At 36.5% G+C, this 20271-nt stretch overlaps 1 protein-coding gene and 1 long non-coding RNA gene across 4 annotated transcripts in view; one reads left to right on the top strand and one right to left on the bottom strand.

Annotated features, from left to right (window-relative positions):
- LOC105475480 (uncharacterized) overlaps positions 1-1756 on the top strand; it is a 45947-nt gene extending 44191 nt beyond the window's left edge. The window contains exon 4 of the long non-coding RNA XR_983376.2: positions 1394-1756. This is a non-coding gene — a long non-coding RNA (uncharacterized lncRNA). The remainder of the gene's footprint in view (positions 1-1393) is intronic.
- Positions 1757-1897: 141 nt separating this feature from the next.
- LOC105475473 (PTTG1IP family member 2) overlaps positions 1898-20271 on the bottom strand; it is a 53835-nt gene continuing 35461 nt past the window's right edge. The window contains exons 7-8 of one of the 3 annotated variants that reach the window (XR_011622121.1): positions 12909-13021; positions 1898-12600 (exon numbers count right to left, since the gene is read on the bottom strand). The gene's annotated coding sequence lies outside the window, so the exon portion shown is untranslated. The remainder of the gene's footprint in view (positions 12601-12908; positions 13022-20271) is intronic. The other 2 variants (XR_011622122.1, XR_011622123.1) reach the window with 2 other exon arrangements.

The raw sequence follows: 20271 nt of genomic DNA, 5'->3' as shown, positions 1-20271 counted from the left end.
GTCTTAACATTTTCTCTGATGGGATAATTTAAGGTCACATTCCCACTTCTGAACCAATCACTATGGGAATAAGAATATTTTGAGTCCCAAATTTTATCCCCTAGGGTTTAGGATTGTATTACTTTGTTCTTACACTGCTATAAATACCTGAGACTGGGTAATTTATAAAGAAAAGAGGTTTAATTGGCTCATGGTTCCACAGGCTGTGCAGGAAACATGGCAGCATTTTCTCAGCTTCTGGGGAGACCTCAGAGAACTTAAATCATGGCAGAAGGCAAACAAAGAGCCAGTACTTCAGATGGCTGTAACAGGAGGGAGAGAGAGAAATGGCAGGTACCACACACTTTTAAACAACCAGATCTCACAAGAACTCACCCACTATCACAAGAACAGTACCAAGAGGATGGTACTAAACTATTCATGAGAACCTGTCCCTATGGCTTCATCACTTCTTACCAGGCCCCACCTCCAGCACTGGAGATTACAATTTAACAGGAGATTTGGTGGAGACACAGATCCAAACTATAACAAGGATGGAGGTCCACCTAGCCTACCCAGACTAAAATTGGGGGAAGATCCCAAACATAAGTTGGGACTGCTGCTGGGAGGAAGAGGAGTGGATTTTTAAGCTCGATGGCCAGGCATAGTGCCGATCAATTTTGTCCAGTATTCAGCTCTATGGTATTGATGTCTTGTTTTATGGAATGGCCTGGAAGGACCTGGTTGATCCCAGGAGGAGAGACATTATTATTAGTTAGGAAAATGAGACTACAGATGGGGCAACTGAGGCAGACACTGTATGCACAGACATGCCAACTAGGGGAAGAGAAGAAGAGGAGAAAGAACATTATAGCTCAGGAGTGCCCACGTACCCAAGACATACCAGAGATTCCAGGTTTGCCAGAATTAGAGACTCAAGAGAAGAGTCTGGGTGATTCAAGCCATGAATGATGTGTTAAATCTGAAAAGCTTGCAGATAGGCTGAGGAACTTAAGACTAGACAGAAATAGGAGTGGAATTGTGTGTGTGGCTACAGGGCATCCATAGAAAAGACAAAGGCAAAAGAATGAAAATAGGCACTGGCTTTCCCTAACATTACTTCCAAAGAGCAGACTCTGTGTTTGGAGAAGAGCCAGACTCTTGACTGTCATGTTTGCCATGTTAGAAACATTATGATCAAAATAGAGTTTATACACTTTTCAAACTGCATTAGGTGAGAGTATTATTAGTTTTGTTAAAGATTTCCAAATCATGTTTACATTTGCTCTACCATAATTCATAAAATTACAAGCCCTCTGTAAACAAGTGACTTTTATTAATAGTCAAGAGCATTCAATTTACCTCCATTATATAGATCCACTATATCACTTGCTTTTTTTTGTTGTTTTTTTAGAGACAGGGTCTTGCTCTGTCACCGTTGGAGGCTGGAGTGCTGTGGCACTTGTGGCTCACTGCAGCCTACTCCTGGCCTCAGGAGATCCTCCTGCCTTGGCCTCCCAAAGCTCTGGGATTACAGGTATAAGCCAACACATCCAGCCTACCACTTGCTTTTGTTTGTCCATGTTTTCTGCATGATGTTTACACTTCTATTAGCTTTCTGGCTGTAACTTTTAAATTTTGTGTGAAATAGAAGCATAGTACTTTGTATATTATAGGGACTCACCAAACATTATATTTTTATGGAAGAAAGTGAAATGGCCTTTACAAATTTCCCAATTTATATCTTATTAATAGAAATTTGAACCTGGAAGAATATTTGGAAAGCATTGTTGTCCATCTTTTCTCTTCTTCATAGAGGAGAATTCTATCTCAGAGGGTTATTAACTACCTTATATGGGCACCTCAAACACAGAAGCTGGGTTAATGAAGAACCTGAACCTCAGGACACCTGAAAATCATTGCTTCCTATTCTGCCTACACATAAGCCTGGCTTTAGAGATAGACTAAAAAGCCACTTCCTTTTCTATCAATAATTTTGAAACATTAATAGTTATTTTATTAAATAGAAAAAAAAAGTTCAGATGTGGTGACTCATGCCTGTAATCCCAGCAGTTTGGGAGGCTGAGACAGGTGGATCACCTGAGGTCAGGAGTTCGAGATCAGCCTGGCCAATATGGTGAAAACCCGTCTCTACTAAAAATACAAAAATTATCCAGGCATGGTAGCGGGCACCTGTAATCCCAGGTATTTGGGAGGCTGAGGCCGGAGAATCACTTGAACTCGGGAGATGGAGGTTGTAGTGAGCCAAGATCGCGTCACTGCACCCCAGCCTGGGTGACAAGAGGGAAACGCCATCTCAATAAATAAATAAATAAATAATCCACTGAGGAAAATGTTTACTTCTGAGGAATTCTCAACAGTGGGATGAGGCCTTGGAGATCATTTAGCTTAAAATCCCACTTGATGCAAGAACCAGCCCCCTCCTTTATTGGCTTTGAAAACAAATGTCAGTAAACTATTGAAAAGTTCAGCAATTCTGAAACACCACCAACAAAACCGGACCAAGATAAAATGATTTTAAAACACTGGATATAAGGTAACAGTTAGGTAGTAGCAGCAACACCACTGAAAGCAAAAGAGAATAGTCCCTATAAGCTCCTGGCACAAAGAATAAATTCATTTCATCTCATTTAATCTGAAACTTCAAAATCATAAAGTCAGAGTAGTGTGAAAATCACTAACTTATAAAATACCTCAATATGAAGGCATAATGGCCCAAAGAAAAATGAGTGAGGTGAGCTTACCTGGAGTAGCCCATCTCTTCTTTTATATTGTAATAAATATAACAAGAACATTGAGAGTTCCAGCCTAGACTCTGCAGCTCAGCACTTACTCCAGCTTCTTACCAATTATTTTTCACACTATATGAACAGTAAGCACATATTAGCTTGTGATATTTAGAATGCCTAGAAATCTTTTAACAGCATGGCCTCAGGCAACTTTTAAAACTCATATTCCCAGAAATTACACTGACAAATTCATGTTAAGAGCTCACTGATGTTTGCGTTCTCTGGATTATATATTTTCGCCAACAAGAAGTATTCAGTAACTTCAGTGAAATGGTTTGTACATTGTGAGAACCATGGAATGATGATAGAGCTGAAGGGTCTTAGATGGATCAAGGAAATAATTTATCCTTCTCATTTCATAGGAAATGTAGGCTCACAACAGTCCTTCAAGGTTACTTGGTTGTCTACTAGCAACTCTAGAATTAGAGAATTTTGTGGTTCAATGACATCATCAAGGACATAGTTTTCAGTTCTGTCCTTAACATATCAGCTTTTCCCATAGACTCACTTATCTCATGATCAGAAAGTAACTACAGCAAATCTGGAAATCACATTCAGACACAATAATGTCCAGCTGAGGAAGAGGAAGGTGTCTTCCTTGTATCTTAAGAGTGGGAGAACGTTTTCTAGAAGCTTCCAGCAGATTTCTCATTTCTGGATGGTCAGAATTGAGTTATGTGTCCTGTCTAGAACAGTGACTGGAAGTAAAGTGAGAGTGCCATAGAACAATTAGGATTTATCTACTGAGAATCAGGCCAGTCTCCCTCAAATATATGGCCACATGGAGAAGGGTAGCTACTTAAACAAAATCAGGGGCATTTTAGCACCTGTGTGTAAAGAAATAGATATTGGGTAGCCAACCAAAAGAACCTTCTACATTGTATAGGGGGCCCAAAGCCTTAAGCAACAGCTGAAGATCACTGGGAATAACATTTCAGAAACCTGCAGAGCATTACTCAGCTGTCTCTTGCTCTACTGTGGCTATCGTTTTCTTTTTCTTCCCTGCCTGCCTTATTACCCTCTCCCTCCCTCTCCTTACGCTAAACTGGCCATGAACTGGAATTAGTCTACACTGCTTTGAAGGTTCACTGCATGCAAAGAACCCTAATAATACAACTTAATATTTGGGGTGGGAATTATTTGAGCCTTATTACTTTAAAATCAATTCATTGTTTTATGTCTATTTCTAAATCAAATTACTATTTAATATCAAAAACTCATTTGTGTCTTTCTTTTTATTATGGTAATCAATGATCTTCCACAGAGAAAAGATTTTCTGCCGAGTATTGCCACCAAAATACATAAAACTCTCCATTGACGCAAGGGTTTTTCTTTGTGTTCACCGTATCTCAAAATACCAATGAATGTATCATTTCCTCCTACTGGTCATTTTATTCTACGGTCAGAATTATATTCTCTCCATTAGTGGGAAGTCTTTTGTTTCCATAAAACACTTCCTATTATAGTTCCTTATCCCAAAGACCGTATCTCCATCATTGCGATAACTGACAAGGATCAGTTGCTTTGTGTCCCAAAACGTGCTGTAATTATGGAAATCAATGTTATTCTTTAACGCAGAAGGAATGTGATGTGAATCGTCAGGAATTATATGAATGTACAGAGGTGATCATAAGGAATAAGGATTTTTTTTTTTTAAGGTAGAGTCTCATTCTGTCATCCAGGCTGGAGTACAGTGGTGCGATCTCAGCTCACTGCAACCTCTGCCTCCAGGGTTGAAGTGATTCTCATGACTCAGCCACCCAAGTAGCTGGGATTACAGGTATGTGCCACCATGCCCCAACTAATTTTTTGTATTTTTAGTAGAGATGGGGTTTTGCCATGTTGGCCAGGCCAGTCTTGAACTCCTGGCCTCAAGTGATCCACCCGCCTTGGCCTCCTAAAGTGCTGGGATTACAGAAGGATGATTGGTTTTTAACATAACAAACCTTTATTAAAGATAGGCCAGTTCTTTCACTGACCTAAGAAACACAGGAAAGTACACTGGTTTTTAAGCAAAAAATTCCCTAGTTGAAGTCTCCACTGACATATTTCCTATTTTTGTGGCTTTTTGAAAGTCATTTCTACATCTTAGTTTTCTTGTTTCTGAAGTTGAAAATGAAAAACAATAGGGTCTCCCTGTAATTTATTGTCTAGTTGGGACATTTTCTGCATATCCCCCTCAGGGAATCTTTTAGACTTTTTGGAGGAGAAAGTTGAGTTGAAGTTAATATATGTATAGAAAAGTGCACATATTTTAAGTGGATGTTTGCAAATCGAGTAAACGATGAAATTAACACCCAGATTTAAAAATCTATTGAACCAGCATTTAGATCAAGAAATAGACTTCTACCAACATTTAAACTGAGATACTTTTGAAAGCGAAAGGTGGCGCTATTTTAACAGCCTGAATGAGACATAAACAACATACAATAAACTGCAAATTTAAGTCACACAGTTTGATGAGTTCTGACATACACCCGTGAAACTGTTGCCACAGTCAAGATGATAAACATATTCACCATCCCTTGTGCCTATTTGTAATCCCTCCTTTCATTCCCTACTTCCTATCTCCAGGCAACCACTGATCTGGTTTCTGTCACTATAGTTTGCCTTATCTAGAATTTTATACAAACAGAATTATACACTATGTCCTTTTTCATTTGACTTCTTTCACACAATTAGAGATTCTTACATGTCATGTGTATCAATAGTTTGGTCCTATTTATTTCTGAGTAGTATTCCTTTGTATAGATATACTATAATTTGTTTATCCATTCTCCTGGTGATGTACATTTGGACTTCCAGTTCTGGGTTATTATAAATAAAGCTTCTATAAACATTCATGGAAAAGTTTTGGTATGGACATATGTAATCATTTTTCTTATGTAAATATCTAGGAGTAGAATGGCTGAGTTACCACTGGTAGCTGTATTTAAGTTTTTGAGAAACTGTCGATTTTGCAAAGTGGTTGCACGATTTTAGGTTCTTTACAGAAATGGGTGAAATTAAAGTTTCTCTACATCTTTGTCAACAACTGGTATGGACAGTTTTATAAATTTTAGCCATTCTAGTGAGTATCTGAACTTGGTTTTATTTTGCATTTTACTGATGACTAACGATGGTACATATGTTTTCACATGTTTACTTGAGGATGTTGTATTTTTAATTACACTACGACAACAGGCATAAATTGAGACATTCTTATGCAACTTTGGGCATATGGTTACCCAAAGAAGAATGAAGGAGGTGAAGGAAGAAGGATATGGAGAAAGAAAAAAGCCTAACTCATTGAATTATAATGTGACAATGCCTTGTTAATATAAAGTTACATAAAATTTTATTCTTTTTATTACATAAGCTAATAATAATAATGTAAGTTTGTTCTTTTATCCTCAAAGGAAAAATATGGTAAAAGTTATATCTTGACTAAGGATCTGAGGGTCAACATTTTAATAGTTAGCAAAATGCTATGTTTATAATTAATATATTCAAAATATACTTATCTTTAAACCAAATGGTATATACTATAAGATATCAGAAAGTATTTACTAAATAGTACAATATAGTAACCATCTTGTAACACTGTACTTAATATGGCTCAATTTTATAAAATATTGTAAATTGTTCTACCATCTAAGTCATTCTAGATTTTCTTTTTTGCCTTAGTGCAACAAATCAGAATGTATGATTATAGAATGCTAAAAGCTCTTTTGGAGATATTTTGCCAGGCATCTTTGAGAAGAAATTTTAGAGAATCAACGACACTTGACTAAGCATTTTTGAACGATAAGTTTTTTCCTCTGCTCTCCTGTGGCAAAAAAAAAGTAAAATAAAACAAAAAACCATATTGGCAACTGCAGATGTTTGTAAACATTCCATTAATTTTTTTCTGTTTTAATTATCTTTTAAGATGAAATAATCTCTGTCTATAGGCTAGAGCAGCAAGTCTATGCAAGAGAATATGAAAACATCCTTCCTTCTAGTAGAATATGTATCCATAGTGCATGATGTCCACTGAGGTTTCGTAATATTTTTACATGCAATGTTGCTATTGCAATTATTATCAACAACCTATAATGTTTTGCACACAGTAGGCTTTCAACTGTTGTTAGGATTCAACATGGGACATAAAGCCTAAGAATGGAACCAGATTCCCTAGGGTTTCAGCATTTGATTTCTAGATGACTAGAAGACTGTCCTTAATATAATCTATGTGTTTTGGGATTTTTTTATGGTGATGAACAAAGTAAACATTTGAGCTGGAAATCACTGGAAGTATTCGAACCAAACAAAAGGGTAATAAAAAGTAGACCTATCCTTAACTTTAAAACCAAGCATGGGTTCCTCTGGTTGATGGGTGTGTAGTTGAGAAAGCATTTTTTCTCCAAAACTATTCAGTTTCACTGACAGGGAAGTCTTTTTTGGCACAACAACCAATTATTGAATGATTTTATACATATTCAAAGGAAAAGGTTGAGCTGCTATCTCACAAAGAAGCAGCTTCTTATGAGACAAAAGCTGTGTCTTGAAATCCTATTTCCACTCTGAAAATCATATAATCTTGGGCAGTTTATTTTGCCTTGTTTTAAAATTTTCTTATCTATAAAATAAACGTGCTAGTATCTGTCTATCTCAAATGATTCATTTAAAAAATGAGAAAACCACCATTTTCTTGAAGTAACTTGTCACGATCACCAATAACAATGTCAAAGTTGAACTAAGGACACTATGTTGAACTAAGGTCTCCTAAATCTAAAACTCAATCTTCTATTCCAAATATATCACTCAATCACCTGAGGTAAGACATGCTAGCAGCTGTTATTAAATAGGTCATTTTTGATCCCTCACCAGATGGTAGCTTGGGTGTAAACACCACCCAAAATTCTGGTTAGAATGGTGACTATCTCTGAAATTAGGCTCCTTTCTCTTTTCTAAATTTACTTTGTTCCCTCTGTCCAAAGCTCACCTTTTCTGGATTTTCTTGATTCAGCATTATTTATGCAACTGAAGAGTTCCAGTAACTCAACAAAGCTAAGAAGTGTCTCCCTGGTAAGAACCAAAAAGAATGGTACCTGGTGGGAAGTAAGGTTTTTGGCCAGACTGTTGCTAGGTAGATAGAAGGGCCTTAGGAAGAATTCATCAGAGTCAGCTTTAATTTATATGCTGTTCACTTTAAATCCTAATATGGATATAATGGACTCAGAAGTATAAATGAAAATCACAAAATGGCAGTGCTTCATGGGTTGCCAGTACTTCCAAATGTTTGCTATGCTTTCAAAATAGTCACCATGGAAAGCCCTATGTTTTTTGAACAACTGCTGAAGCCATTTCAGATTTTTCTTTTTAAATTGTTATCATAGTCAGTTTATCCCCTCCTTTTCCTTGCGGCATTTTCATTTTTCCTCTCCCATGCACACAACTAGTTCTTTATAGCCTAGCTCTGACTTTGACCAAAACTGGGTGCTCTAAAACAATCAATTACCTGTTCATCACATATGGCTCTCAATGCCTTTCTGCTATTTCAAAAACAAATTCTTTGTTTCCATTTCTCAGTCTTCCTTACAGAATGATGAACTGCCACCATGAAGATGTACATCTTTTAAATGTTCTGTAGATTGTTAAGGATATTGCAAAGGAAGAGGTCCAAAGACATTTTAAATAATATTATCAATGCCAAAATAAGTGAATAATGTCCAATAGTGAACACTCTCAAGGGGAAAAATTACTTTTGGTACTTCATTTTAGTATGTTAAAAGATGAGCCAAATTAAATTACAGCTATACTTTATACATGTATAAACCCCATGCATGGGTTTGGGTGTATATAATCATAAAATCTCCTGCATATTTTTAAAATGAAAATTAAAACTGAAAGGAAGCAGAAGAAAAATCAGCATGTAAAATGCCATGGAGGGAAACACCTGCTGGGAAAACATAAATGTGAAAAAGGTCTAACAGGCTTCCTTCATAATTTTACCCAGAAAAGTGGTAATATTTAGAAATAAAAATGTGAAAATGCAGTAGCATTTCAATGTTTTTAACACATTTAAAAAAGGCTCGGCTCCATGGTCAACATATCGAGAATCTAAAAACCTGTAATAAACTTTTGTTTTTTAATACCAATTTCAAAATGCATTTTATTCTATTATTTTGGTTGTTTTATTTTAATTAGTGAAATTTTAGGAATAAATTTTAATGTTATTAACTTTAAATTTTATGTCTTTATGATGTTATACTCCCAAAGATGGCATTTACATTTTAGCCAGATGCTTCGTTTTGTTGCATATCACTGAAAACTCAGAAATCATAAATGTACTAACCTTTTACTCCTAAAACATGCACACAGGCACTCTTTAATAATTCAAGGACCTTTCTATAATGATGAAGTCATACTGATGAACTCAATAGGAAAATACTAATATGGTTAAACAAAGCTTAAATAATTCATTGTAGAAATGAGGCATAATAGAGCAAGAAAAATAAATTCTAGCTGCTCAAAATATTTTACTTCTTACGCCAATGCATATTTCTTAAATCATAGTGACAGTTTTTCCTCTCTTTTGTTGAAGTACATGACAGCTATTCATATACTGGAGCAGGTGCAAAAGATAAACGCTTTCCTATTAAAGTCAAGAATGTCAGCATTCTATATGCAATGATGGGCAGACCTCCATCATTTTTGCATAAGTTATCTCCTGGGAAAGCTATCACTAGACCTTATTAGTACACTATCAACTTATTCTCATCTCAAATTATTTTTCTTCAAAGGCAGTCAGCTGATTTGCACTTTACTTTCTTAGATTCACTGATTGATAGGTGATAAAAGACACCCAAAACACACAAAAAAAGTTATTAATAATTTCATTTAACACCACAAAAAATCCAAAATTTAATCATTTGGATATAGTATTGTGCATTTTGTAATTAGGATGTATCAATAATTACTAAATATGGCTATATAAAATAATATTTAAAAACTGGAAAAACTAAATAATTTTTGTAAATAGAATTGTGGTAGATTCTAAAAGGAATTCATTAGAGCCAGTCATGAAGAAATTAATTTAAAAACTTCTATTGTAATGGAAAAAGTTCTTACTGTGGCTTAATGTCTTTCATTTATTTTACTTAAAGATGATTATGCATTTTTCAGATGATTAGAAATTAAAGGCCATACTCAGGTTGTGGAATTGAAGGATGATTTTTTTTCATGATTTATTGAGGGTGACATGATATTCTACAGAGGATAACATAGTCTATCTGAATTGTTTTGAGCCAAGAAACCAAATCAGAATTTCCTACAGTGAAAAGAGAAAAAAAATGAAACTCTCCCCAAACCATCAATTAATGAGATATTTAAAAGTATGTGAAAATGTCTACAAATAGGGAATTAAGAAAAACTAGATATACTTTTAATATTCTAAAAGTTAACATGCTTTTGAGATATTAATCACTCTAATAAAAAATAAGATATACTTAAATCTGGCAACGACCTTTTTTTTTTTTTTGTATATATATTTTAAGGGGCCTCACTTTGTTGCCCAGGTTGGTCTTAAACTACTGGCCTCAAGCAATCCTCCCACCTGGGCCTCCCAAAGTGCTGAGATTACAGGTGTGAGCCACCATGCCTGGCTGGTAATCTTATGAATAGTCAAAATAAGTACAACCTCCAGTTATTCTTCCTAATTTTTCTACATATTAGCATCCCACCTTTATCTAGAATTAGGAGATTAAAGCTCTAACCTGTGGCAAGTTTAATAAAGTTTGAATGTTGTGGCCTCCATCTGTCTGTTCACCATATCTTAGTGCCAGAACCGTATTTCCAACTGAAGAATGAGACAGACTGGATTTACCCATCGTGCACAACCCCCAGGAATGCTACTGAAAAAGACTATCACCAAGATAACCATAAAGGCAAACTGATAGTACTATAAGACATCCTCCATTCACAGTGAGGTTCAGCATCCACTCTTAAGTGAGGACAAACTCCCGGAAACAACCAAGGGGAAACTTGAGACAGGAGAAACAAACTTAGTTGTCTAGATGGCCTTACTTAATGGGGGCAAAGACAGAGGAAGTTCTGAGATTCTGGTGGAACAAAAGAGATCACTTATTTCCACATTGCTATTTCAGCTCCTTAACCAAAGTCAAAATTTCTGTCTAGTAGAGAAATCAATCTTTGATCCAATGTAAGATCTGTCTTGCTGGAGTTACAAACTTAGAAAAATTTAGTTTTTCCTAGCTCAAGCAATTCCAGCCTTGATATCTTTAAGGAATACTTTTAATATATATAAAATCCAGCTTCATTCACCACCACTATGAAAGTGGATCACTTTTTTTCTTTCAGTTTTTAATATCACGTGCCCTGTATGCTCAAGATCACCTGAAGCCATGTTTATTTTATATTAAAGTACTGCAAATAGCAAAAATATAAAATATACTTTTAAATTTTCTTCTTCCATATTTTCCCTAACAGGTGGAAGTTATGAAAAAGAAGTTGGTGAAACAATTATTAATGAATACATCAGAACATTACTGAATTTTAATGAAGAACTATTGATATTGAAACAAGTCTGGCATAATTTTATTTTATTTTTATTTTTTGTTTCTTTCTTTGAGACGGAGTCTTGCTCTGTCACCCAGGCTGGAGTGCAGCAGTGGGATCTTGGCTCAATGCAACCTCCACTTCCCGAGTTCAAGCGATTCTCCTGCCTCAGCCTCCCAGGTAGCTGGGACTACAGGTACCCACTATCACACCTGGCTAATTTTTGTAGTTTGTAGTAGAGATGGAGTTTCACCATGTTGGCCAGGCTGGTCTTGGACTCCTGACCTCAATTGATCTGCCTGCCTCAGTCTCCCAAACTGCTGAGATTACAGGCGTGAGCCACCATGCCTGGCCTATTTTAAAAATTATCTAATATTCTCCTTAAATTGTAAAGAGTCTTTATTTCTTTTATTTGGAAAATAAAAACATCTATATATTTTAAAAACGTATTATCAATTCAATCAAGATTTCATCAAAACATTCTAATAATATCAATCATCATCTCAAATGGGAGGCTTTTGAATAGTGGACCATTTTGTGTAATAATACATGTAAACAAAATTAGAACTGATTTTTTTTTTTTTCCGAGATGGAGTCTTGCTCTGTCACCCAGGCTGGAGTGCAGTGGTACAGTCTTGGCTCACTGCAACCTCCACCTTCCAGGTTTAAGCAATTCTCCTGCCTCAGCTTCCCGAGTAGCTGGGATTACACGCGTGTGCCACCACGCCCAGCTAATTTTTATATTTTTAGTAGAGACGGGGTTTCACAATGTTGGCCAGGCTGGTTTCAAACTCCTGACCATGTGATCTGCCCACCTCAGCCTCCCAAAGTGCTGGGATTACAGGCGTGAGCCACCTCCCCCGGCAGAATTGAAGTATTTATTTACTGTCTGGTAACACTGATGAGAAAATAACAATGTCAGACACTATTACAGAGTGTACCTCCAATCTTCAAACCATATGTAAATTTATATGTCAGATGCCTGAACATTCTATATTTATACCATTTTATGTTCAAAGAGAATCTACATTTGAAGATTGTGAAATGAGCTAGGAAGAATATTTGAAAAGTCAAAAAAATTTTAACTGTAAAATCTTATTTGAAGATATTTTTCAACCCTTATGATTTCAAATTACTGTGCAAGTCATAATGTAAAAGTAATGAAATACTAAAAAAAATGTTTAATAGAATTTAAAATTTTGACTAGGAAATTTGGAAGTTCAATCATTCTCAAAGAGGCTGTAAGGATGCTTAAAATCCTGAAGGAAGCCTGAAAGAAAAAAGACACATTCATTATTGGAAATATAATACAATGCTAACTCTCAAGTTTCACATTCAGACTAGAAAGCTTAAGTTCAAGGCCATTACACCAATTTTTAGAGAAATGCAATGTTTTCCAACTCCTGATTCATCCCTTGAAAAGCTGTACATGGGTAATGATTATCAACTTAAATTAGTCACATACACCAGAGTTAACTGGAAATGAAAAGCTTCTTCAATTACCCAAACTAACATAAATGATTTATTTCCTTCTGCCAACATGAAAGGGAATGTTCATGAAGGATCTCTTTGACTCACCCTGCACTAAGGTTAGAAAGCTCACTCAGCACAAATATTCCCAGAAAGGGTTCAACTTGGCAGTAAAGAAACCATCTATTCCAAAAGGTCACCACATCAGTTCAACTTTTCATCTGCTAAGAAAAAAGTTCTGTCAAAGTCTGTTACTGTAAAGCAGCAGCTGTTCTGTAGAATAATATCGTCCAAAAGACAACTGTTTCTCTTATTCCCCAGTACAACTCCTCCACTTCAACAATTTCTTGTCTTCCTTGACACCATTATTAGTCACAACCCCATGTCTTTGCTCTTCCATCTCAAATGTCTACTTCCAAATATTTCTCTACATTTTTATAATCTTAAGCTCAGCTGAACATCACACCTCTCAGTCAGTCTATGGCAACCCCAACTCTTTATAATGGCCAATAAATCCTGACATAATCTTATCCCTGCATATTTCTATAGCCACAAAGAACTTCCAGTTTCTCTAACACCCCAAGCTCTGTCTCACCTTAGAGTCTCCACCCAGTTCGTATCTTCTCCCACTCGATTTCTAGCTGACTCCTTATTCTATTTTTGTCTTTGCTGAAACCCTACTCCTTCAATACACAGGACTTTCCTATTTATCACAAGTACATTCTCCACCCTTATTTCCCCTAATTTTAGTCCCTTCTTTTCTTCCCAGTAGTGCTACAATTTTAAATTATTGGCTTTGCGCTTCACTTTTTTTTTTTTTTGTATCTACCTGGGAATATAAGCTCCACAAGGGCAGAGAGCATTGCCTGTGTTGTACAACTTATATTCCCAATGCCTGGCACAAGGCAAAAACTCAATAAATGTTTATTTAATCAACTCCATTCTACTTGGAGTTATCTTTTTCTGAGTCCCTTTATTCTTATCTGATCCAGAGAAAAATAATCTTATCAGTTACTCAATGTTATCATTACTATTCAAGTCAACATGTATAACGACCGTATGTTAAGAACTATAAGGTGCTGCTGCTATTGCAGCTGCTATTTACTGAGTGTTTATTGTGTGCAAAGTATCATATAGAGAAGTATTCTGAACGATGCCCAGGCTGAGTGGAAGGAGCACAGTGATCCGTAGCAATATGTTATCTCACTGTATCACCACAACCATGTTAACAACCAATTATTTTTAATCCCTATTTTACAGATGAAGAAACCGAGATATAGAGAGGTTAATAATATGCCCAAGATATCACAAACAGTAAGCGATAGAGCTGGGATTCTATACTCTATTGAGTAAAACACAATTTCCCTCTTAAGATGAGTATGAGGAGAGAGGGAAAAATAAAGTGAGCTGGAAATTTAAGAGGAAAGAGACAACATTTGCTTAAGGAAAACCAGCAAAAATTGTTTGGAGATGGCAGTGGAAATAAGCTTTGAAAAAAAGTTGAGAGTTTTAACTACATTATAAATAAATACCTGGAATTGGTGCAAGAGCCTCTCATCAGAAAGAAAATGGTGAGACCAACCGTACAGAAAAAAGAGATATTAACTGCACAGAAAATAGTAATGGCAGGGTCATTATCCATTGTCCTATCTCTTGAGCCCAAATTGTGAATGTCCTTTCCTATATCACTAAGGAATTTAGCCGTGACTGAAAAAGGAATGAAGATGCAATCAAGATTTAAAAATTACTGTGAAAATTACAGAATATCTGTTATCTAAGTTATTAGTAATACTTCTTTTTTATCTGTTTCTGGTGGCTATCCTCTCAGCAACTAGATTTTAAGCTTTTTGATGGCAGGCACTATATCTTACACTTTCATAAGAGGGGTTATGAAAGTTGACTCTTGAAAATGTCAGTGGACAAGAAGAAGAAAAGTTAGAGGAGACTAAAGAGAGGCCAGACACTATACCAGGTGGTGCCAATGGCACAGTGATTAAAAAAAAAAAATAGTGTCCTTGCCCTCAAGGGGCTTGTATTGTCACAGAGATGATAACTGGTGTAAGTACTCACAACAGAGTGAATAGAAGAAATACAAAAGATTACAGCTCCAATGTCTGCAAAACAAAATTATGGTATTCCAAAGTTAACTCCAATAGATGTTTAATTACAGTGGTATTTTCCAAGTTTTTAAGCACCACATTTTTCAAGACTAAAAACAATAAATTTCTATGATAATGAGTACCCATAAAACAAAAGCTGCTACACAGTTATTTACATAGAACAGTGGAAAGTTTCCTCCAAAACTTTATTGATACGGTTACCATCTCCTTGGTGAATAATTCCACACAGCATTTGCTTTTTTACATTGCCTGCCTGTGGCTTTCTATAATAAAAGTTCTTGAACTGGAGAAACTTAAATAACGTTTTTTCCTCTTTCATTAAGAAGCAATTACCTTCAATTTTCTTCACACATTCCCACCATACTTCCATTAGAATATTTATCCAAAGTCCCAAACAACTAAAGACACACACACAGACACAGACAGACACACACGCATGCATGCATGTGCGCGCACACACACACACAAATAAAGCTCGTATTAGGAAAGGGCTGAGTTAAAGGTGTATGCATGATTCTCCCTTATTTATCCTATTGAAGGTACATCATTTTTTTTCATTCATTCACTCTAGAGAGCCTGACATTTAGCATTTTATAAATCTAGGCTACTGCAGAGCTGTGCTACCACAAAATTATAAGGAGTTAATTTGCACTTTTTTCTTTTGTTTTTCCTTTTCAGATAATATGTAAATATGTGTGATAAACGAGGCACTGACAATCATAGAAATTTAATTTTAACAGTACCTTGGAAAGCATTTAATTGAGGGAAAGTCAATTTAGGCACAGTGGTCCCCACCCTTCCACCTAGGGCAGATATTCCTACAGATCCCAGTGCTCCTTCCCACTGAGCCTGGGCATTCATTGCTCAGATGACGTCTCCACATGATGTTCCAGGTAGCCACCATCTTGTAAAAGAAAACATTTATGGTATATTATTCTTCTCGTAGTATATAAAATGCATCCTGCAATTCAAGGCACTTTGAAAAGCTACCATCTATTTTCAGCTACCATAGGACCTATTATTTAGTAAAGTGCTTCTTAGTACCTTGAAACATCCTAAGATTTTAAAAGCATTACTATACTTTACAAATGTTAATAGGTTATGCATATGAACAACGTTTGTTTGCACTTGCATTTGGTGCTCCTGACCACCCTTATATGGCACCTCAGCACTGTGTGTCCTAGCCCACTTGCCCTGTGAGTCCCCACCTCCAGCTTCTTGGGGGAAATCACAACTTCTATCCACACTTTATATTAAGGCTATCTTGAAGGGTCCACTCCAAAGTCACTCTCAACCACACCCCTGGCTTCATGTTTGCAGACTGTTTCCTCACTAGGTCTCCAGCCCAAATATCCCCAGCTCCAGATTCACAATTCCAACTTCTGGTTGGAGTTACTACATACATGTCTTGCTATCACTACAAATTCAACATGCAGACTTCATCCTTCTTGCCAAAACTTTCTTGCCCTTCCTCCTGTTTTCCTCCTTTATATTAATAGCATCCCTATCTTCCAGCCACCCACAGTGGAGACTTTGGGGTCTCTTCCAGGTACTCTTTTTCACTCTCTACTTCTAAATGATCACTAGGACTTGCCAATTCTAACTTGAATGTCATTCAAGTCTGTCACTTCTTCCCAGTTTTCAGTGCTACCACCCTTGTTTGGGCTTTCATCTGTGCTCACTTTAATGCCTAGCTTTCCTCCTGACTGGTTTTCCTGCCTGAATCTTTCCTTCTTTAAATCACTCACCCAACCCACCTCCCCATCCCCTCAATAACACCATCAAGGTATGTTTCCTTAAAAATGTGATTATGCTCTTGTCCGCCCCTCCAAAAACAAACAAACAAAAAAAAAACAAACAAAAAAACCAAACAAAAACAAAAACAAACAAACAAAAGGCTTCACATTCCTTCAAAATAAAGGCTATATTTCCATGTCACCTTTAAAATAAAGTCCACATCCCTATGTGGAGATTTCAAGGTTCCCCACAAATAAGGCCCAAGTGTCATGATTGAAAGCTCAGCCTCTGAAGTCAGATTGCTAACCTCACCTGTGCGACGTTGAGCAGGGCCACTGTGCACACCTGTCTAGGCTGAGGGTCCCGGCACAAGTCTGGCTGAGGGACGAGTGAGTGTGGAAGCATAGTCTACATACCATTCACCACACTACGTTTCAGCCCAGGGCTTCTACAGGCTCAAAGTCAATGGCACCATTGTCTATCTCACATAAAGGCAATATAAAGGCTTAGTTTCCTTGTCTTAAAGTATGGCTAATATTAGGATTTACCTCAAGGGATTGTTGTAAGGTTTCAATGAGTTAACACATGTAAAGTCCTTAGAACGGTGCCCAGAATATTATAAATGCCCAATAAGTGTCAGCTGTTATGTTCTAACCTTACCTGTTCCTTATATTGTGAGGAAATAGTAGAATTTATTTACTATTGCTCAGGTATAATCTGTGCTTTTTCACCTGCATGTCTATCGTTTATTCTGCTTCCTCCCCTGAAAATGTCCTCCCTGAAAATTTCCTCCCCTAGCAACTCCAATCTGCCCGTTGATAAATGTCCATTCCTGAGGCTCAGCTGGGAGACCATGATACCTCCATTAAGCCTTACTTGATCTCCATGTACTACATGAGTTCTTTAGGTTTTAACTCAACTCTTAGGTGCCTAACATGGAACTTACTGTAGAAATATTTTTTCTTTTCTTCTTTTTTTTTTTTTTTTTTTTGAGACAAGTTTTCACAGTTGCCCAGACTGGAGGCAGTGGCACAATCTCAGCTCACTGCAATCTCTGCTTCTTGTGCTGAAGCAGTCGTCCCACCTCAGCCTCCCGAGTCACTGGGACTACAGGCGTGTGCCACCACCATGCCTGGCTAATTTATTTTATTTTTTTGTATTTTTTGATAGAGACAGGGTTTCACCATGTTGTCCAGGCTGATCTTGAACTCCTGAGCTCAGGCTATCCACCTGCCTCAGCCTCCTACAGTACTGGGATTACAGGTGTGAGCTATTGCGCCCAGTCTGATACTTTATAGTATCTAAACGTATACTTATCTGAAGGGCTTGTCTTCCTTGAAAGATCTCAAGTGCCTTATGGTACCCTGTAAAGTTCCTCTTTATGTTCTCACAGTGCCTCTAGAATTACAGTGACATAATAGGCCCATAATAGGTAATAATATAACCATTTATTGAGCATCTACTATGTGTCAGGTACTATAAAAAGTGCTTTATACATAGTATTTAAAATTACATCTCACAGAACTTTTGTAGCATTGTTTCCTTTTATACAGGAATACTTAAGTAATTTAAATAATTTGCTTAGTGTTAAACAGTGAAAAACTGTTGGGGCAGAGATGAGAATCCAAGATATTTCTGGCCCTGAGATTGAGCTCCTTCTACTTCATGGCCCTATCTTACCTGGCTCCTTCCCTTGCCCAAGAGCCAAGAGTCACCATTTAGTGATTATGTATTATATTCTAGGAGTTTTTCCTAAATTATTCCTAAGCTTCCTTGAAAAACAGTTATTATTTTTCCTATATTCCAGACGAGGAAATCAAGTCTCAGAGACATTAAACAATTTACCTTAGGTTTTACAGCTAGTAAACTCCAGATGCAACTTTGAGCCTAACTCCAGAAGCCTCCTGCCGACTCCACCCCTACTCCTCAAAAATGCTCTTGTCACATTTTAGAAGTCCCTTGAGAAAAATGCATTGCCTTTACTATTATCAGGGTTTCATTTATGTGGTTTTATTTTATTTAGATAGCTTTTCACAGAAATCATCACTACATACTCTTACAGAAAAAAATGTTATCCCTATACTGTATTTTGATCACCTTTTGTCTTTATACATGGACTGCCTAATTATTATAACTAACTTCGCAAAAAAAAAAAAAAAAGTGCTGGTCCTCCTAAGAATTTGATGAAGTTTTACATCAAAGTGATCTTGATATTGAAAGAATAAAAATTGTTTATACAAACAATAGGTCAGGAATATATCGAGGGATCCATATTTAGTACTGATCATTGTTAATTTCACCAGACCATTAAGTTTTGACTGAAACTTCTAGAAAATCAGGATAAAACACCACACCAAGAGAAATAAGTAGCTACTGAAACAGAATACCAAAATGAATCTTGAACTTAATGCAATGCACACAAAGCAGAAGGAAAAAGGAAAGATGAAGGATTAGAATTACCCATCAGATTTTAAAATAAAATAAGAAAATAATTTTTTTTCGAGACAGGGTCTCACTCTGTCACCGAGGCTAGAGTGCAGTAGCATAATCATAGCTCGCTGCAGCCTTCATCTCTCTGGCTCAAGCCATCCTTCTGCCTCAGCCTCCCCAGTAGCTAGGACTATAGGGCATGCTACCACATCCGGCTAGTTAAAAAAAATTTTTAGTAGAGACAGGGTCTCATTATGTTGCTCAGACTGGTTTTGAACCTCTGAGCTCAAGTAATCCTCCCTCATCGGCCTCCCAAAGTGCTGGGATCACAGGTGTGAGTCTCCATGCCCAGCTTAAAAATACAGTTTTTAAAAGGGAAAAAATGGGGGAAGAATTAATGGAAATTAATCTGACTTATTTATGAGAAAATAGCACTCAATACCAAACTGGCATGTATGCAGTAACTACCAAGGTAATTAAAATACTTAAGATACAAATATAATTGAAAATTACATGACTTGAATGTCATTATTCCATTTTACCAGTGCTCCCTATTTAATTGGAAAAAATTTTATTGGCTTTCAGTGAAAAAAAAGTGCAAGTGAAAATAGAAAACAATGTAATAGAACCAAAATCTTCCCAAGCAAAAAAATAACTCCAAAAAAGTATCCCTCATTATGAAAGTGCTAGGGTTTCTAGAGCTCCCAGAGGACTCAGTAAAACTACAGATACTTGCAGTGCGTTATAAGTGTGTAATTACCATTTAAATGAAGGGAGAAAAGCTGGTGAGTGAAATGAGAAACAGGCATTTTCTTACAGCCAACCAGGAACTGACATTTCAGGCAACAATCATCTAATCTACAGTCTGGTTAACAAAGCTATTGTCATTCTGCCACTCATACTCACTCTTAACTGACACTCTTCCCTACTAGAAGGAAACAGTAGGTTAAGTCTTTGTCTATGATTTTCAGTCACAATTTACTCATTAGGCTCTGGCCTGCCTAATACGTAATTTAACAGCATATGTATACCAAATGACAGCCAACAGACATAAAGTCTTCTCTTTAATTCTACCTTTTTAATTATTTGGGCATCCAGATTGTAAAAGTAAACAAAATGTCAGAGTAAATTCCTATTGGTTGTACAATCATGATGGTTAAGAATCATTTAATCTCACCTGCAGT

The sequence above is a fragment of the Macaca nemestrina genome, chromosome 4 (genome assembly GCF_043159975.1).
Source record: "Macaca nemestrina isolate mMacNem1 chromosome 4, mMacNem.hap1, whole genome shotgun sequence".
NCBI lineage: Eukaryota > Metazoa > Chordata > Mammalia > Primates > Cercopithecidae > Macaca > Macaca nemestrina.
The sequence above is the reverse complement of the archived record's forward strand: the minus strand, read 5'-3'. Positions and strand labels throughout refer to the sequence as shown.